This window comes from Mastigoproctus giganteus, chromosome 3, assembly GCF_048544385.1.
Source record: "Mastigoproctus giganteus isolate SK-2022 chromosome 3, ASM4854438v1, whole genome shotgun sequence".
NCBI classification, from domain to species: domain Eukaryota; kingdom Metazoa; phylum Arthropoda; class Arachnida; order Uropygi; family Thelyphonidae; genus Mastigoproctus; species Mastigoproctus giganteus.
This window is the reverse complement of record NC_143577.1, coordinates 141,170,821-141,190,482: the sequence shown is the minus strand read 5'-3', so window position 1 is coordinate 141,190,482 and position 19,662 is coordinate 141,170,821. Positions and strand designations below refer to the sequence as shown.

General features: G+C 38.7%; 1 protein-coding gene across 3 annotated transcripts in view; it reads right to left on the bottom strand.

Moving 5' to 3' along the window:
* Positions 1-930: 930 nt before the first annotated feature.
* LOC150088291 (phosphatidylinositol 4-phosphate 5-kinase type-1 alpha-like) overlaps positions 931-19,662 on the bottom strand; it is a 743,292-nt gene continuing 724,560 nt past the window's right edge. For all 3 annotated transcript variants that reach the window (XM_090370677.1, XM_090370676.1, XM_090370678.1), the window contains one exon: positions 931-986. The gene's annotated coding sequence lies outside the window, so the exon portion shown is untranslated. The remainder of the gene's footprint in view (positions 987-19,662) is intronic.

Below are 19,662 nucleotides of genomic sequence, written 5' to 3'. Positions count from 1 at the left end.
GATGTTTGGTTGTCCATGGTTGCTCCTTTTAGACTGGGGAGAGAAAACTATTCCTCCTATTTTTCTGACCAGGTGGAGGCAGGAGCAGTATTACCAGGTGACTAAGCAGCTGGATATTAGTGTATGTTAGTGGTTAGTCTGTTAAATAATAATGAGAGTTTCTTTCTTATACCCATGGTTACCACTACTTTAGGCTTGTGTTAAAGAGATTTGATTTTACATGATATTCAAAAAGGATAAATAATACTATTCTACAGAGATTGTTTTTACGACTGGGCTGGAAATCTCTCAATCACTAGAAATTACTTGGCAATGGAGCTGAGTGGGCAGGTGAATTCCTAACATCAATGATATTATATAAAGTCCTGTATATACATGTCTGAACTGAATCTGATATGCTTTGCTTGAATAAGAAAAATAACTATTATATAATACTGGTGGGGCTATGAGTTATTTGTTTTTTTAGCATACTGACTAATACTTCTCATTTTCATATGGGAACATTATTAAGCATCTAAAATTTACATTAAGTAAGTTTTGCTAAGTTTTCTTCTATTAGTAAGTTTCTGTCTTTATATATGTATTCATACATTACATTTGTATGTCCCACTGTAACATATATGCTGTAACATATACATTTGTATATGTTACAGCAAAGACCTAACCTTTGCTGTAAAGATGTCATTGTTTAGTTGTAATTCATGAAGCTTCAGAAGAAACATTTGAAAATTACATAACACAATTGAGGCAGTTGAATATTAATTGAAGTTATACTTACCTTTGGCTAGAAGCCTAAATCATATTTCTAATTTGTAGAGAAGTTAACTAGTCACAGTCTCTATACATTGTTGCACATGTCATGTATAAACTTAGCCTATAATTGAAAGCAAGTCACATGATGTAAGCTGAGACAGAGTATCAGTACCAGGTGTTGCAGAATGCCTATTGTTTCTATTCCTTTATAGTTATTGTCTTTATTCTTAATGCTACTTAAAGAAAAAATATTATCAATTACAGAAGTGTTCAAATGTATCACACCATATGGTTAAAAGGAGTTAATCTCATAATATTACAAAAAAACAATTAATTCACTTATTAGATAGTGTCCTCCACGACTAAAAGCTTCTGTTGCTCATACAGATAAATGCACCAGACAGGGTGTAGCAGAAAAAGAATTTTCACATAAAATTTTGATTCAGAGTTAATGATTAAAACTTTTTTTGTTTAGTTAAATATAAGAGAGCATTACTAGAGTAGTTTTTGAGCCATTCTTGCAACTATATTTATTTAGTGGTCATGTTGCACTGGGAGGATATATATGTGGGACATTTGAAAAGTTAACAGCTTAAGTATGAAAGATAGTGATGCAGTGTTTAAAATTTTTGTGCTTAATATATAACACTTCAAATAGTCCCCCACCAAGTTTCATGCAGTTTCAATAACATCTGTTTTTAAGAAAAAGGCCTGAAATCAACACTGTTGTGTGAATGAGGAAAGATGGGCAAAAATAAGAGTCACTTTGCAGCCATTCTAATACTTGGGAAAAAATAGCACTAATGTCAAAGGTAATTCATGAGGATATGGTTACAACATTGGGGGAGCATGCTCCTTCTTATACCATGTTAAGAAGTGAGCAGCAGAATTTAAATGAAGATGGGAGAGCCTGGAAGATGACCCACACCATGGAAGACCTGCAACCTGCAATGTTCATCACTCCAGAAATTGTGCACCTCACCTCATCTTTTTTTTTTTTTTTTTTTTTTTATGAAACTCCAAACACAAGAGGATTTCAGAACCTACATTATTTAGTACCATGCATGTGTTGGAAGTTGAGAAGATGAAAGAAGATATTTATTGACATTAGACTTGAACTTCTGTAGATTGTAATTTTCAGGAAATACATATGAAGGACGGTTGTTCCAGAAAATGGAAGTTGAATGAATAAATGAGGAAGAAGAAAAGTTGGTTCTGTGACTTTGAAGTTGAACAGTAAAAGGATGTTGATTGGTTTGGGCACATGTTTAGACTGCTTTGAAAGAGAAAGTGAAAATTATAGAAGACAACTCAGCAGAACAGTATCCATGGAAGTATCTATAAAAAAGCATTCAGCAAAAATAGAACATCTATAAGGCGGAGACTGGAGAGACTTTGTTAGAGATGGGTCATTAATTAACCTAACTGCCACCTTTTGAATGGAATCTAGAAGCCTGAGGGAGGTTTTAGGGGGCACTGTCCCAGATGTGGAAACAATATTCCATGGTAGGATGGATTTGAGATTTGTACAGCGTGAACAACTGTTTGGACGAAAAGTAATGCCAACAGCGAAAGAGAAAATCCAGTTTTTCAGATGCAGATGAAGCAATATTTGTAATGTGCTTATGCCAGGAGAGATTAGAAATCAGGGTAATCCCCAATAGAGATATATGATCTTGACTAGAAATCCATGTCATTGAAGATAAGCATTACAGCAGAAGAAGCTTTTCTGCAAGATATAAGACAAGACCGACTTTTAGAAAGATTGAAATCAACTAAGTTATCTTTGTCCCACTGGAGAATTACCTGAAGATCAGCATTTAAGGAATTGGTAGTTGATATTCGGGAAGTTGAAGCTGTTTGTGCAGGGCAAAGGTTTCTCGAACTGGAAGGTAGAATCCAATATGCTATCATCAAGCAAAACTATGGATAGGATTTAAGATCAATGAAGGAAGGTATTTAATATACAAGAGGAAAAGAGTGGGAGAAAGAACTGAACCTTGGGGAACAGCAGTATTAATGGAGAAGTTAGAAGATAGAGAACAATCTACCAACACCTGCAATGAGCAGTCAGAAAGAAAAACGGGGAGATACCTAATAAAAAAAATTTTTTTTTAAATTTTGTTTGCAAATCATAAGATGGAAGCTTATTTAGAAGACCATTATGCCAAACATGATCAACAGCCTTTGAAATGTCAAGAGCAACTGCTTGAGTTTCACCAAACCTTTCCGTTGAATTTCTATGTCACCTGAACCTGAACTTTAAGTTCAGGAGCACAGGTTTTGAGAACAAGTGGAGAAATACCACCAGGAAATACCTGGAGCTTTCTTAACATGAAGATTCATAAAAATCCTTCTGACATCCTTTTGATGGAAGACTACATGAGGCATTGAATGGAGTGCACTGGGAATGATGGGAGGTTGTTTGCCAAGATCATTAATACATGAGTTGAATGAAAAATAGGATGCTAATAGGCCAGCTTTATCCTTGGTGGAAGTGGTAATAGAACCATCTGGTTTTGACAGAGGTGAGAACAGAGATGGGCAAAAGTTGAAACCAATAGCTTTGGCAAGAGACCAGAATGCTCAGCTACCATTTGGACAAGAAGCAAATTTTCTACTCTTAGCCTGTTCGAAATCTAGTTTGGACTGATTAACAACTTCTTGTTGTTTGTTATTTGGTTTTTAGGAGCATTAGCAACTAAGGCCATATTGCTCCAAGGATATGCGGGTCATTCATTGACCTTTCCGCATCCTCCGTATTTGGCGGTCACGGGCATGAACCCTGGTCTGATCAAGAAGCATGTGCTATGCACTGCTGCTCCTGCCCACCAGGCTACGGAGGTGCCTTAACAACTGCTTTACAGATGTTGCAAGCTTTGGTGTAGGCAGAAAATGAAACTGAAGATTTGGAAACCAGCCAATTACAATATGCTACAATCTTCTCTTGTGCAGCCTTAGCACATTTATTGGAAAACCAAGGTTTAGATAAAAGATGAGATTTTAAGGTGTAGTGTGAATAAAGGATTCCATCCCTACAAGAATAATTTCACCAACATGATGTAAGTAAACATTGACATTAGAAGTTTTGAAACAGTAATCTGACAAGGTAAAAAAGAAAATAAATGTCGCAAATCATTCCATTTGGCGTTCTTGTAATGCCAAACAACACGAGGTTGGGAATGGACATGAGAGAATGGCTCCATTGGAGAAGAAACCATCACCAAGTTGTGATCTGAGGTGCCTAGAGGACCACTCACCTTGATCATGTACTTAGAAGGGTTGTTTGTGAGAAAAAGATCAAGCATGTTGGCTGTGTGGTTAGGATTGTCTGGTATTCTGGTAGGTAAATGAATAATCTGTGCCAGGTACATAATTGCAAAAGCCCCAGTTTCTTGACCAGCTGGAGTTGTGAATATTAAAATCACCAAGTAAAATTACCTTACTGTTAGGAAAGTTAGACTGGAGAAAGTCAAATTTCAAAGAGAGGAACAAAGAACTCCAAGTGATTAGTTGATTTGGGATAATGATAGTGGTAACAGATGAATTTGACAGAATGTGGTAGAGAGATTTTAAGCCACAGGTGATTCCAAGTTACTAAATCCCTGACAGGGAATATCAGAATGGACATAAGCACAAGTAGCACCTTTGAAGGAAAAAGGAATTATAAAGTGAAAAATTCAGACAACTGAGATTCTGTCAGATCAGAAAAAGCATATGGGGTTTCACAGACTGTAAGTGGAAATGGACAGCATTAAGATTATTACTGAGATCATTACTATGATTAAGATTATTATTAAGATTATTACAGCATTACTGAGACTACGTATATTTTTGAAATGAACAAGGAAATGTTTGGGAGGCTTAGATCTTTTCGCAGATAAGTTTTCTCTATTAGTTTGACAATTCATGGTGTATTCAGTAGTAAAAAAAGGTGGGGAGGGGACATCTTGCTTGACCAATTTGATTGGATACTATGATGCAGTCACAAAAGAACTGGATGCAGGGAATAACTTTGATATTATATACTTGGATCTTAGAAAGGCTTTTGATACTGTTGCACATGGAAGACTGCTGCACAAATTGGAGCAGTGTGGCATTGGAGGCAAATTGCTGCTATGGATAAAGGGGTGGTTGAGGGGGAAAAGACAGAGAGGGGTAATCAATGGACACTGCTCATCGTGGACAAGTGTTATTAATGGAGACGATACGAAGGTTGGCAGGGTTGTCAAGGACACTACTGACACTATGCTACTGCAACAGGATCTGGAAAGGTTGAGCAGATGGGCTGAGAGGTGGCAAATGAAGTTTAACATTGACAAATGTAAAGTACTACATATGGGAAACAGCAACCCCAGAGCAACGTATCAACTCTGTGGTACTACACTGACAGTGGTAGAGAATGAAAGGGACCTGGGGGTGGTTGTGCAGGCAAATATGAAGTTTTCTGAGCAGTGCAGACAGGCTGCTAGAGTAGCTCATGGTGTATTGTCAATGATATATAGGAATTTTTCTAGCAGGAATAAGGAGGTGATTATTCCCTTGTATAAGGCAATGGTCAGGCCACACCTAGAGTACTGTATACAGGTCTGGAGGCCTCATTTCAAGAAGGATGTAGAGATGCTGGAACGAGTACAGAAAAGGGCAACAAGATTAGTGAATGGAACAAAGGGGTGCTCTTAAGAAAGGCTTAAGTTTTGCAAATTACAGTGTCTGGAGACTAGGCACCAGCGAGGTGATCTGATAGAGGTGTATAAAGCCTTGAATGGTTTGAGCATGCTCAGTGCTGATGGGATTCTTCCTCTTGCTCAGAATAATCACCTGAGAGGGCATAAATTCAAACTGAGGAAAGACGGATGTAGGATAGACGTGAGGAAATTTGCCTTTAGCCAACAGGTGGTTGGTTGGTTGGTGGAACAGACTTCCATCCCTTGTCGTGGAAGTTGATAGCCTAAATAAATTTAAGACTCAGCTGGACAGGTATTTCTAACGAACGGTGGGGTGAAATGGAAGTGTGTTTTTTTTATTTATTTATTTATTATTATTATTTTTTTTTTTGGCTGATGCTGCATAAGCTTGCTTTTTTGCATCAAATGCCTCTACTAATGCTAATGCTAAGTAATGAACTTTTTTGATATGGCATACACATTCAGATGTGTACGCCACATAATAACAGAGGTTCTCACTATGAAAAAGGTGCCAGTATGATGGATCTCAAAGTTGTTGACATCAGGTCAAAACACACAAGAGTTGTCAAGTCAAATGAATATTTACATTGTTTTCAAGCAGATCAAGTAAAATTTCCTTTCAAGATTTGTGACCATGGATGAGGTGTGGGCCCATTATTTTCAGCCAGAAACAAAGGAAGAAGCCGAACAGTGGAAACACAGCTGTTCTCCTCCCTCTCCAAAGAAAGCCAGGTCAATTCCTTCTGCTGGCAAGGTGATAGCATCAGTTTGTTTGGTATGCTGATGGAGTGTTGATGGTAGATTACTTTCAGAAAGGCCAGACAATCACAGGAGTATGGAGACCTTGTGAGGCATTTGCATAAAACATCAAAGACAGACACCAAGGAAAACTGAGCAAAAGAATCTTTTCCCACCAGGACAACATGTCTGCTCACAGGTCTGTCATTTCCATGGCTGCATTGCATGAGTGCAGCTTTGAAATCTTGAACCATCCCATACATTTACCAAATATAGCACCATTGGACTTTCATTTATTTCCTAATTTGAAAAAATTCCTGGCTGGCATCCATTTTTCCACTGACATCACTACTGCTGCAGTGGATGGATTCCTGTAGCCCCAAGAGAAAACTTTCTTTGCAGCTGGAATAAACACAATGCAGCATCAGTAGCAAAGGTTTATTGACTTCAAAAGGGACTATGTTGAAAAGTAACGTTGTTACCAGGCTCCTCAAACAAAAAAAACCCTTCATACCATGAACTGTTCAGGCACAGCTCATGTTTAGTTGACTCTGCTAAATGTGTAGCAGTGATTTTTTACATGTTTGTTTTATTACAGTTTTATAATAAATATGCAGAACCTGCTCTGATTAAGAAATTGCATTTGTTGAGTTTTTGCACTTTTGCCAGCACCCTTGTTACCCATATGCCCAGGAATCCAGCAAAAAATAATTTTGTTTTCTTTCTGTAAGTCATATTGGCTGTGTTTGAATTTAATATACTATTGGATGAGTAACTGAAAGTTTACATTGAAGAGCATTTACAGCAAATTAGTAAGTCAGCATGCGATAAGATACAGTTTGGGAGAGGTAGCTTCTCAATGTGGTTCAGTGCAGTAAGTATAGCCATTAATTTAGCAGTGTAACAACTGCATTCAACCAGTAGCTTCAGAGATTGAAGGATATTAAGAAGAATTACTGTAGTACCTACCTCAGTATTGGTTTTCAAGCCATCTGTGTATATCTGTGGGTAATGGAAGTATTGTAACAAATGGACTCATGTGTCTGTTGGAAGTTTATGTTAGGTAGATTGTTTTTATGTCCACTGCTGGAAGTAGTTATCACAGTACAGTGAATATATTTGCCATGTTTGCCTTATCACAGTGGTTTCTTGGAATATGCTATCAACATTCAATCCCCATTCTGAGATAATAATTTGTAACCTTATGCTGACTGGTTTATTTCTATATAGATTATTTCATTGTGGACTGAAAAGATTTTGCCAGGCAGGGTGATCAGGAAGACTTCATTTTTGCAGCATAGGTCACTAAAAGCATTTGTCTCCAAAGGTGATGGGAGGTTCATATGCTTCTGCATATAAGTTTTGCACAAGTGATGTTCTATATGCTTCTAAGGCAGTGCACTATTGTATACGGGGTCTAGTCACTGCAAAAACCAGTTCTACCAGTTTTTGCAGTGGCTAGAACCCATACACAATTGAGCTGCAAACAGGGGCACCATAATCCAGTCTAGACCTTATTAGCGCATGATGAAGTTAGTTAAATAAAAAGTAATTAAATCTCTTCTTGACGAGAAGCATTACATGCTTCTCTTCAAGAAGAGATTTAATTACTTTTCCATCTCTGTCTATTTGTGGAAAGCCTCACATAAGATGGCATGCGTTAAAATCAATCAGTAAACAAAAAGGAGCCAGGAAGCTGCATAATTAGGTAATCTAGATGTTTTTTTTTTTGTTTTGTAAAAGATCTAGGGTAAACATGATTCCTAAAGTAACATGTACAGCTACAACTTCTGGTGATGTGTGTAGTGGGATATGTTTGGTAAGAATTCTGGAATTCATAAGAATCACACCACCACCATGAGCATTAGTCATGCTATTTCTGCCTTGTTGATAAATTGCACAATTCACAAACTGTACAATTTTAAATTGTCAGGGTAACCTGTGGCATTAAGATGATTTTCAGTAAACAGATAATTACGAGACTATACCATTTGATCAGATCATATATGTTGTCAATATTGGCATGTAAGCTTCTACAATTCTGCTGAATAATGTACTCAATTATTTGATTTTAGAGAGTGAATATGACTCCATCTGTTTTTTGGATGGATGTCTTTTTATGATCATCTAGTTCCATCTTTTCTTTCTTGGGGAAGGCTGGGTGCCCAGTGTACATGTCATCCTTTGCATAGAAATATAAGATTTGTTCATCCTGATTGATGTCAGCATCTACATCCATAGTCGCTGTACAAAGCTGAACTTTCTTCATTGAGGCTAATGCTTTTGATTTTGTTTCTCATCTGGTGTAGCATGAGATGTAACTAGTGTAACTGTAACTGGAATATTGTTCGCATGATCCATGACAAGGTGCTCCTTACATGACTGCTGATAAGAGCATGGCTCTGACCCAATCTACACTTGAAATAGTTAGAGGTACTGAGACTTCTGTCTGTGTTGCTGGTGACTTATATTTCTGTATTGCTGCTGCATAGGTTTGTTTTGGTATATTAAGCATTACATGGTTCTCTGACTTATTTTTTGCTCTATTTATACTTGTGTTTTATTCCTGTTTTCCAAAGTTTGCACAATTCAGAAAATGATGATGTTGCCCTTTACAATTTGGACAATGTGATGCTTCTGCAGTATAATCTGTTTGTGTATGGTCCTTGGACCTGGCATGCAAATTCCAAGTACCCAATAGAAATTGATCTACCACCTTCAGAGTCTTACATTATGCAAATTATTCATACCTATAAAAACACTGGTTGTGACCATATCACTTCATTCCTGTTTTTTGGCTTGCTCAGTGGGCTTGCCACATCTCTAGTACTCAGGATGGCGAGTCATCATTGTTTAGATGATTCTTTGAGATAGCTGGCCGTTAAATGACTTGAAGCCAGGTAGAGGTTACATGTTGGCTTAATGTGTCATGCAGTATTGTCCTGGAACTATGGAAGCAGTTTCAAGAAACAGGAACCATTACAAGAAGAGGTGGCCATAGTTGCCTGAAGGCTACATCAACCAGAACAGACTGCTATCTAGCTCTAACAATAAGATGGAACCCTACAATGCCCTGTCATCAACTGTCTCTTGAAGTGGTTGTGGCCATAGCTGAAAACATTTCAAAACAGACTGTGTTAAGAAGGCCCAATTCAATGGACTCTATGCAAGGAAGCCAGTGGTTTGTATCCAATTAACCCAAAACTACCACAAAGCTTGTTGAAACTGGTGCCATGAATATGTGACTTTGAGCCCTGACATATGGGGCTACACTTTTGTTCTCTGATGAGTCCCATTTTAGTCAGCAAACAAACATTATTTCATCTGGAGACAATGAGGAATGAGGTACCACCCCTCCAACATCAGAGGAAGGGGCACTTACGTGGAGGTGCTGTTCTCATGCGGGGCGGAATAATGAGAAATGGCCACACTTCTCTCTTCATGTTTTTGATAGGGGTACTGTAACTGTGCAGAGGTACCAAGAACCTCAAAACCCTATGTGCAACTTTTTAGGGTTGCGGTTGGCCCAGATTTTCTTAACATGCACAACAACAACACCACTGCACATAGAGCTCAAGTGGTGGAAAAATATCTTGAAATTGAAGATATCCAATGATTGCCGTGTCTAGCACAATCACCAGACTTAAATCCGATCGAACATGTTTGTGGGATGCCCTTGGACAACCCATTGCATGCTGACAGCAAACTCCTTAGTAGCTTGGTGAGCTAAGGTCTGCACTGGTGGAAGAATAAGATTTGTTTTGAGTCTTACAGAAACCCTTATATCAAGCATGGTTCACTGCTGTCAGACCTGTTTAGCCATTGGAGAGGATTAAAGGCCATACTGATATCAGTGACCATATTTTTGAGCATCTTGTATCAACTTCTGTAATGTAACCTTTTTTGGTAATTCTTATACAACCCCTATAAATGTCCTTTATATCTGTCTGAAGTTTCTCACTGTTTCCTCATTTCATGGTTATTCTATGCTACACCACCATATCAAAATTTGTCCTGATTCATTGCAAGCTGTATGAGTTACACCACGTTTTGTGTTCTGTTAATTTTGTCAAGCAGCGTATATTTAAACACATGGTATATTTGACATGAAATATACGTGCTACATATATTTCATGTCAAAAACAAAGGTCTTACTTCTTGCTGTCTTTCCTTTGGTTTTGACAGTTTACCCTTGAAGAAGACATTAAAATCATCAAATTTGCAACATTAAGTACTTCTTTTAATGTATTATTTTTATTTTTCATATCTATGGATATTTTTTCCATAATTTCAACTTCCGGTTTCGTCAGCTTGTCTCCCCTCTCTCTTTACTACATTATACTTATCTACATTCCATATTTAGCTCCATAATCCACTATAATATCATTCTAAATATCACTGTAACCTCTCTCTACCTCTTATTATTAATACATTATATCTACGTATGTATATAAATTAATAGGATATATGGAAAAAATTAGGATATATATTGCAGTATGAGTACAGCATTAGTTTATTGTCTCAATACTAACCAGGTAACATAGGCTGAAAACTATGAATAAATGTACCAAAAATAATAAAAGAAAAAGAAAATTAATACCACAAACAGCAGCAGCATTTAATACGCACTACCCACCACATGCTGCTCAAAATAAATTAATTAATAGGAAAATAAATAAAACAATTATCAGTAACATGGCAAACCTGTAGAGCAAAAAATAATAAAAATAAACCCGTTTTTTTTTAGGAAAAAAAAAGTGGATGGAGCAAGACAAAGGGTATTGCAGAAAGAATGCTCCTAAAATAATTTAGAGAAGGCAAAAAATACGATACCAAATTACTGAAATTTTAGAATATGCCAATTAGTTAAAATTTAATGGCACCCTAAAGATAGCACCAGTTCCAAATTATTTAAAATACACTAGAAGCGGAGACCAACTTGACTTGAAATGGAGACCAATAAACAAAAATAAATAAATAAAAAAATAGACTGACCATTATACCCCATTTTCACAAAGGACCACAAGGCCAATAATGGTCAGGGAATCGTTGCATTTCAAACATTATACAAAGTCATGCATCGAACCGATACACAGATTGGACTGCAGATGCAAAGGATTTGAATAATGATAGCCCTTATGCAGTGAAAAATTATAATAGAATAGATCCTAGCACTCAGGTGGCAACACCATACCACTGACAAAGTCACTGTTAAATTAGAATATAAATGGAATAAATTAAGCTATAGATGGCAGTATGATAGCACATTCTGTTGAGACACTTCAGTTGATGAATGGCTGTTGTTTTTACCTCCCAATACCACCAATTTTATCAACTTGATCCAGCCACTGGATCAAGGCATAATTTATAAACTCAACAGAGCATATAGAGCTTGACATAGTTGATCTGCAACATAGCAGTGCACAATTTGTAGCAAAACTGGAACATCTTGGATGCCATCTGTAATTTTGTTGTTGCTTGGGACATCAAGTGTAATAAACGATGTGATTTCAATTTGAGTAATGGGAGAATTTGAAGGAACATATGGATTTTTAAGTGAATTTGAGGAATTTAAGGTGGTTGATAAAGTTTCTATCACAGAATCTGCTTGACTATAATAGTGGTGATAATTAAATTAACTATTGCATTTGATAATGTCTGTTATCAAAGAGAAACATATGTGCAAAATAAATTGGATTATTTTTTTAATCTAGGTTTGGTATGTTTCCATTAATATTTAATTAAAACTGTAATTCTTTTACTAGTTCACTACACTGTTTACATATATACTAAATTTTCATTTAAATTATGTTGCTTCTTTTCTCCTAGTTATTATTATTATTAGCCATATGGCGGACCAGCCAAAATAAAAAAAATTCTGAATTACCCTGAGAGAGAGAGAGAGAGAGAGAGAGAGAGAGAGAGAAGTAGAAGGGAATCACCAAGAAAAACAAAAATGATGATATCCAACTCAGGACCCTGGGTGTACCAGATGTGAGCCCCGGGGTAATTTTGCTTCTGCAATGAAGTCAGTCCACATGTAAAAGACAAGGCTTTTGTCTTTATTATTTCTTATTATTACACTGGTTAGTATCAATTTCCTCCCTAAAATAATTTTGACAGATTCTTGTAGAAAATATGTTCAAAAACACAGATTTTAGCATTAGCTTTAGCATTAGTAGAGGCATTTGATGCAAGAAAGCAAGCTTATGCAGCATCAGCCAAAAAAAAAAAAAAAAAAAAAAAATAATAATAAATAAATAAATAAAAATAACCACTTCCACTTCACCCCTCTGTTCGTTCGAAATACCTGTCCAGCTGAGCCTTAAACTTATTTAGGCTATCAACTTCCACGACAAGGGATGGAAGTCTGTTCCACCAACCAACCAACCCCCGCTGGCTAAAGGCAAATTTCCTCACGTCTATCCTACATCCGTCTTTCCTCAGTTTGAATTTATGCCCTCTCAGGTGATTATTCTGAGCAAGAGGAAGAATCCCATCAGCACTGAGCATGCTCAAACCATTCAAGGCTTTATACACCTCTATCAGATCACCTCGCTGGTGCCTAGTCTCCAGACACTGTAATTTGCAAAACTTAAGCCTTTCTTCGTAAGAGCACCCCTTTGTTCCATTCACTAATCTTGTTTTCCTTCTCTGTACTCGTTCCAGCATCTCTACATACTTCTTGAAATGAGGCCTCCAAACCTGTATACAATACTCTAGGTGTGGCCTGACCATTGCCTTATACAAGGGAATAATCACCTCCTTATCCCTGCTAGAAAAATTCCTATATATCGTCGACAATACACCATGAGCAACTTTTGCAGCCCATCTGCACTGCTCAGAAAACTTCATATCTGCCTGCACAACCACCCCCAGGTCCCTCTCATTCTCTACCACTGTCAGTAGTACCACAGAGTTGATACGTTGCTCTGGGGTTGCTGTTTCCCATATGCAGTACTTTACATTTGTCAATGTTAAACTTCATTTGCCACCTCTCAGCCCATCTGCTCAACCTTTCCAGATCCTGCTGCAGTAGCATAGTGTCAGTAGTGTCCTTGACAACCCTGCCAACCATCGTATCGTCTGCAAACTTGGACATTAAGCTTGATATACCATCATCAATATCATTTATAAATACAGAAAACAATAATGGACCCCATACTGAACCCTGAGGGACTCCACTAATAACATTAGTCCACGATGAGCAGTGTCCATTGATTACCACTCTCTGTCTTCTCCCCCTCAACCACCCCTTTATCCATAGCAGCAATTTGCCTCCAACGCCACACTGCTCCAATTTATGCAGCAGTCTTCCATGTGCAACAGTATCAAAAGCCTTTCTAAGATCCAAATATATAATATCAAAGTTATTCCCTGCATCCAGTTCTTTTGTGACTGCATCATAGTATCCAATCAAATTGGTCAGGCAAGACTTCCCCTTAACAAAACCATGCTGTGTCTGAGCTATAACTGAAGTCTTGTCTAAATGATCCTGCAGTGCTTCTTTAACCAGTGCCTCCATTAATTTTCCTGGAACAGAAGTTAAACTAACAGGTCTATAATTACTTGTGTCGCCCTTTGATCCTCCTTTGTGAATTGGGGTCACATTCGCACATCTCCAGTCCACGGGTACTTCCCCTGAGTCCAAGGAAGCTCTCATAATTATGGCTAAGGGTTTGCTTACTTCCTTTGCTGCCTCCTTTAATATAACTGGATGAATCCCATCCACCCCAGGTGCCTTTCTGGTATTTATCTTCAACAATTTCATCTCCACTTTACTCTCAGTCATTACAAGATTCTCTAGCTTACTGCCAGAGTTAAATACACGTCTGGCATTCCCCTCGCTGAATAACTCCTCATGTGTGAATGTCGATGCAAAATATTCATTTAGTTTGTTAGCTACCTGAGCAGGATCATCAGCAGTTGACCCATCGATATCAAGTGGACCAATCTATGATAGATACAAGTTGATATGCAACCAAGTTACAAAGGAGGTTAGGCAGGCGAAGGCAGATTACGAGAAATCCTTGGCAAGGGATGCAAAGAAAAACAGCAAAGAGTTCTTTACTTATGTAAACTCTAGAAGGAAGGGGATGAATCAGATTGGTCACCCCCTTCCTTCTAGAGTTTACATAAGTAAAGAACTCTTTGCTGTTTTTCTTTGCATCCCTTGCCAAAGATTTCTCGTAATCTGCCTTCGCCTGCCTAACCTCCTTTGTAACTTGGTTACAGATCAACTTGTATCTATCATAGGCTTCTGTGTCACGTGTTAATTTGTATGTATCCCATGCATTTTTCTTCTCTGCCATATGTCTCATTAGTTCATCTGACAGTAGGCCTAAACCTTGAACAATATTGCTGTTGGTAACATCATCAGTTTGTCCCACTGTATAGAATTTAAATACTGTCTCAGTCCATTGTAGTCGCCTTTACGAAAACAATAACCCTTCCCTTTACCCGTAATGGTAGTTACCTCTTTGAGTAAATCCCACTTCAGCACACTGTGATCACTGCCACCTAGTGGTTCATTTACCTGCAGATTCTTAATGCATGAAGAATCACTACTGATAATCGAATCAAGAGTATTACTCCCTCTAGTTGACTCTCGAACATGCTGATTTAGAAAACAATCATCCAATAAATCCACAAAAGCCTTGCTAGTGTGTGAGTGACCAGCCCCCAAATTCCAGTCAATATGTGGGAAATTAAAATCCCCCATTATAAGACTCTCTGATTTACTGGCCCACTCTATTTCCCTGTACAGTTTCTTATTATACTCATCAGTCATTAGGCCTATAGCAAACTCCTACTCTCAATTTTGATCTCCCTATGCTTATGTCACACCAAACTGACTCGACACTGCACTGTCCAGCAATGTCGACTGGCTTCACTTCCTTGGATTTTATGTATTTCTTAACTAATAGCATAACCCCCTCCTCCCTTCCTATCCTGTCAATCCTTTCTGTAGACATTGTACTCCCCAAATTCCAGTTCTGCATTCCTTATATCTGTGTGACATCACGTCTCTGAAATCCCCGCAATATCTGCCTTTGATGTATTGAGCAATACCTCAAATTCATCAAATTTATTTACTATACTCCTAGCATTGGTGTACACGGAAGTATACATGCACCTGTTCTTTTTCTTAGCTACTCTAACAAAACCCATGTGTTTACTTGTACCCCAATGATTCCCAGAAGTCTCTGAAATATCCTGCATCTTATTTTCCAGGCTGCGGCTCATTCCAACAGAAGAAGTGCAAGAATCACTTTCACCTCTGCCAGTGGCTACTGTTAATCTATTAGTCCTTGTATCACCCCAATCTAGCAGTTTTCCGACCCACCTAACACTGCCTTGATAGCATCAGCAAACATTCTTGCACCCTTTCTATTAAGTGTATCCCATCCCTGTAGAAGCAGTCTCTCCTGTTAACAAGTACAGACCAGGCTGAAAAAAATTCTACCCCTTGAGCCTTGCACAATCTTTCCAGGGCCGAACTGATCGACAGGGCTCTCATCATATACTCCCTCCTATCGTGTCTGGGCAGAATTGCAGACACTATCAAATTCAACCCTAATTTACGGCTTTTTTTCAACAGTGACCTGTACTTGTTAAGTAATTCCGCCGGTCTCCTACTCTTAATATCATTAGTGCCAACGTGTACAACTATATCACCTTTTATGCCCTTAAAAGATGATATCCGCTCTACAACGTCATCAACCTTTGCCCCTGGCAGACATACCCTGGTCCTGTTCCACCTATCCTTTTTACAAAGCATGTTCCCCGTTTCCCTGACAATAGAGTCACCGACAACTACTAGTTCCTTTGGGACCAGCGCATTCTGCCTTGGGGGTTGCCGCTGTGTTGCGCGACGACCAAGTGCAAGCTCTGGCATTGGTGTGGGCAGCTGAGAGCTTGATGGGCCCCTCACTTTTAACCCTCTGAGGGCATCCACCCTGTCCTTCAAGCTCTCATATAGGCCCATAACAACGCTGAGTTGTCGCCTGATTTCCTTACACTCCTTGCATCGCACACACACAAAGACATCCCCCATGGCAGTATCATGTCCCGTACCCGACTGTTCCACAAACATCAAGCAAGTAGTGCATTTTAATAGGCTGTGATTCAGAGGGCAACTGCCCCCCCCTCAGTTCTCCCCTGAGCCACAGCACTCCCATTAGCTTGAGCCTTTTGCTTTGCTGCTCTGGTCTGAGTCATGATTTTTATTTAATTTCAATAAAATTTCAATTTCAGTACAAAATTAAAAGCCTAAACTTATATCCCAACACAGTTATAACGCTATATTTATGTTTCAGTATCGAGTGTTATCTACGAAATCCCTTTATATAACTTTCGTATCAAGTTAAGTATTAATTATTTATTTTTTACTAATTATTTATGTTACGTAACCCAAGTCGTTATATATATAGTTAAAAGTACAATTTAACTGACAATGAAGTTCAACAAGATTAATTATCTGATTAATTGACAATATTATGAACTATACTATACTATATTAAGCTTATGCTATCTATTTCGAGATATTTTGTATCGCGTAACAATGGCGGCAGTTACGAATGGTAAAAACGTGGATTTGATACTCTTTCCGATACTAAGTAATACCTACAAAATCTCTATCTAAGTTACTTTAATGTAAGTATCGTAAATAGGAATATAAAACTACTCTAGAAAATAAGTTAATATGCCAATTTAAGCTAATAAAACAGAAAATAAATCAGAAAAAACCTCTCTGTTCACACAGAGACACAGGCACAGGCTACGCTCGTTCTCAAAAACGTTCTCAATATGTTGTTGTTATTTGGTTTTTTAGGAGCATTAGCAACTAAGGTCATATTGCTCCGGGGATATGCGGTGGTCATTCCCTGACCTTTCCGCATCCTCCATATTTGGTGGCTCACAGGCTTAAATCCCGGTCTAATCAAGAAGTGTGTGCTATGCACTGCTGCTCCTGCCCACCTGGCTACGGAGGCACCAACTCAGATATGTGCTTAAAAAGTTCTCATCACACTGTTTTCAAATATCATAGGTTAATTCCTAGTTACGAATATAAAATTATGTTCCTAGTTATGTTCTTAGTTTATTTTGAATTTAGATAGAGATTTTGTGGGTTATTACTTAATATTGGTAAAACTTGTACCATTCGAAAATTGCCGCCATTGTTGCTTGATACAGAATAGCATTACGTATATCTTGAACTTGATAGTGTAAGGAAAATTTTTGTAACACTAGATAGCGCATTACGTAGCACTGTATTAGGAATCTGTTAGCTTAGTATAGTATTGACAATTAATCAATTAAATTTATAAATTTATTAATTTCTATTGTTAATTAAATCATATTTAAATGGAAATCATGCACTAGACTAGAGCAGCAAAGCAACATGCACAAATCAGGGAAAGTGCTGCGGTTCGGGGAGAGAACCAAAGGGGATGATTTTCCAACACATCACAGTCTAAAAAAATGTGCAAAAGGCAACAAATCTCTCTCGAACAGGACATGATCTAGCCATGGAAGATGTCTTTGTGTATGCTAGGTGCAGAAAATGTGAAGAAATTAGACACCAACTCAGCGTTCTGATGGGTATCTATGAAAGTTTCAAGAGTCGGTAGATGGAATAAAAAACCCTTGAAAAGCCCTTAAAGTATTAAAAATGGGGGGCCCATCAAACTCCCGGCTGCCCAACTGAATGCCAGGGCTCACTCCTGTGCACCAGGCAATACAGCGACAATTTTCAGGGCAGAATGTGCTGGTTCCACAATTGGTGACTCAATTGTCAGGGGATAGGTGGAACAGGACCAGGGTATGTCTACCATGGGCAAAAGATGATGACATTGAAGAGCATATATAATATTTTAAGGGCACAAAAGATGATATCATTGTATACATCGGCACTAATGACATTAAGTGTAGGAGATCTGCGGATTTACTTAACAAGTACAGGTCAATGTTGAAAAAAAGTTGCGAGTTAGGGTTAAATTTGAAAGTGTCTGCAATCCTGCCCAGACACGATAAGAGGGAGTATACGATGAGAGCCTTGTCAATTAATTAAGCCCTAGAGAGATTGTGCAAGACTCATTATTATTATTAGCTATATGGTGCAAGGAAGCCTAAGGCTTATGCTGCACCAGCCAAAAAGGGAATCATCAAGAAAGAGAAGAATGATAATATCCAGCTCAGGACCCTGGGTGTGCCAAGCCCATACTCATCAGATGAGCACCTGGGGATATGGGGTAGAATTTCTTTCAGTGTGGTCTGTGCTTGTTAACAGGAGAGATTGCGTCTACAGGGACGAGATACACTTAAATAGAAAGGGTGCAAGAATATTTGCTGAGGATATGAAGGCAATGTTGGTGGGTAAAAACACTGCTAGCTTGGCTGGAATTCACACACTAATATATTAACAGTAGCCGCAGGTAGAGGTAGAAAGAAATGATTCTTGCACTGCTTCTACTGGAATGAGCAGCAGCCCAGAAAGCAAGTTGCTGGGTTGTTGTTGTTGTTATTTGGTTTTTAGGGATATGCAGTGGTCAATCCCTGACCTTTCCGCATCCATCGTATTTGGTGGTTACGGGCTCGAACCCTGGCCTAATCAAGAAGCGTGTGCTACGTACTGCTGCTCCTGCCCACCTGGCTATGGAGGCGCCTCAAGTTGCTGGGGATTTCAGGAACTGAGGTCTTTGAGGTTGTCACAGACATTCTCTCAGATATGCCAGCCAAGCTGTACTTGCTACCTGGGAGTCTAAAACGCTGATGGAACTGATATTCAGGTGACACTCAAGTCAAGTGGACCCAATTTCGGCGAAGTCCGGACGGTCTGTGACAGCCAAATCCTCTGCTTGCACCTTCACGATGGTGGGACTGTTAGTAATCCTGGGTAAAACCCCCATGCACAAGTACATGGTGGGTGACCACCCAGGTGTGAACCAACGTAAGCAGGGGTCGAGGTGTGGCGCCCACACCACATGGAGGAACGCCGCCCCTCTATGTTACCAGGCAGTACTAGGTGGAAGATGACTCTCATCAACCGGTGAAATACCACCACTTTGCTTATTGGAGGCTTGAAGTGGTGGAACCCATGTTTAGTCTCTAGAACTAAGTTCCGGTCAACCCTTCCCTATCTCTTCCATCATGCAGTATGATTGATGACTTTTGAGGTTATGATGAACGTCGTGGCGAGATCCAATATTCCTTACATTTCGAGGGTACAGCTCTAAAACGGTTTCCGCAGGCCGGCCGCTAGTTAGTACACCGGACCGGACCTATTGGTAACTCTCTAGGAAGCTTCCGGATCAGCTAGTGTATAATCTTGCTACCTCTACTCTGCCAGATAGTGAATGGAGGGAGTCCGAGTAGTGTGTATGCGGGGAGCATTGTCGAGGCCACGTTATGTCAAGGATCTGGGTATATTCTTACCACATGTACGCCATATCCAAAAATTTCATTACTTCATACAGCATGT